The sequence below is a fragment of the Lipotes vexillifer genome, unplaced genomic scaffold (genome assembly GCF_000442215.2).
Source record: "Lipotes vexillifer unplaced genomic scaffold, Lipotes_vexillifer_v1.1 scaffold295, whole genome shotgun sequence".
Taxonomy (NCBI): Eukaryota; Metazoa; Chordata; class Mammalia; order Artiodactyla; family Lipotidae; genus Lipotes; species Lipotes vexillifer.
Genome location: NW_006773247.1, coordinates 1,162,388 through 1,163,256, shown reverse-complemented (window position 1 = coordinate 1,163,256; position 869 = coordinate 1,162,388).

The following is an 869-nucleotide window of genomic DNA, read 5'->3' as shown; positions in this document are numbered from 1 at the left end:
ACCATGATCAAGTGGGGTTTATCCCAGGGCTGCAAGCATATTTCAATATCTGCAAATCAATCAATGTGATATACCACATTAACAGGTTGAAGAAGAGAAAGTTTTTAGTTTGGGTAGTCTCACTTGTCTAGTTTTGCTTTTGTTACTTGTGTTTTATTGTTATATCCAAAAAATCATTCACAAGACCAATGTCATACAGCTTATCCCCTATGTTTTCTTCTAAGTTTTTATAGTTTCAGGTTTTACATTTGTCTTCAGTCTATTTTAAGATGATTTTTGTGTATAATGTAGAAGAGTCCAAATTTATTCTTTTGCATGTGGATATCCAGTTTCTCCAGCATCATTTTTAAAGAGACTGCTCTCTCCCCATTGTATATTCCTGGCACCCTCATCAAAGATCAGTTACCCATAAGTGTGTAGATTTATTTCTGGGTTGTCTCTCTATTCTGTTTCATTGGTCTATATATGTCTCTCTTTGTGTCATTATCATACTGTTTTAATTGCTGTAGCTTTGTAACGTATTTTGAAATTAGAATGTAAGATGCCTTTAGCTTTGTTCTTCTTCCTGAAGTTTGTTTTAGCTATTATTCAGTCTTTTGTGGTTGCATATGGTTTTTAGTATTTAAAAAATTTTTTTCTATAGAAAGCTGAGGTGGTTTCCCATTATGAAATTTTTAAAATAATTCCTTTACTTTCTGGCAGAATGCAGTCTCATATTTCAACATGGTCCCTTTTCCCCTCTCCATGCAGGAAGCACACAAAAATTTTTCTCTGATATTTATTGTGAGAATTCGGTTGAGTTTCTGGAGATAAATCTCACAAAATTGTGAGGTGGGGGCCCTATGACTGGGTCCCCCTGCAGTTTTTAG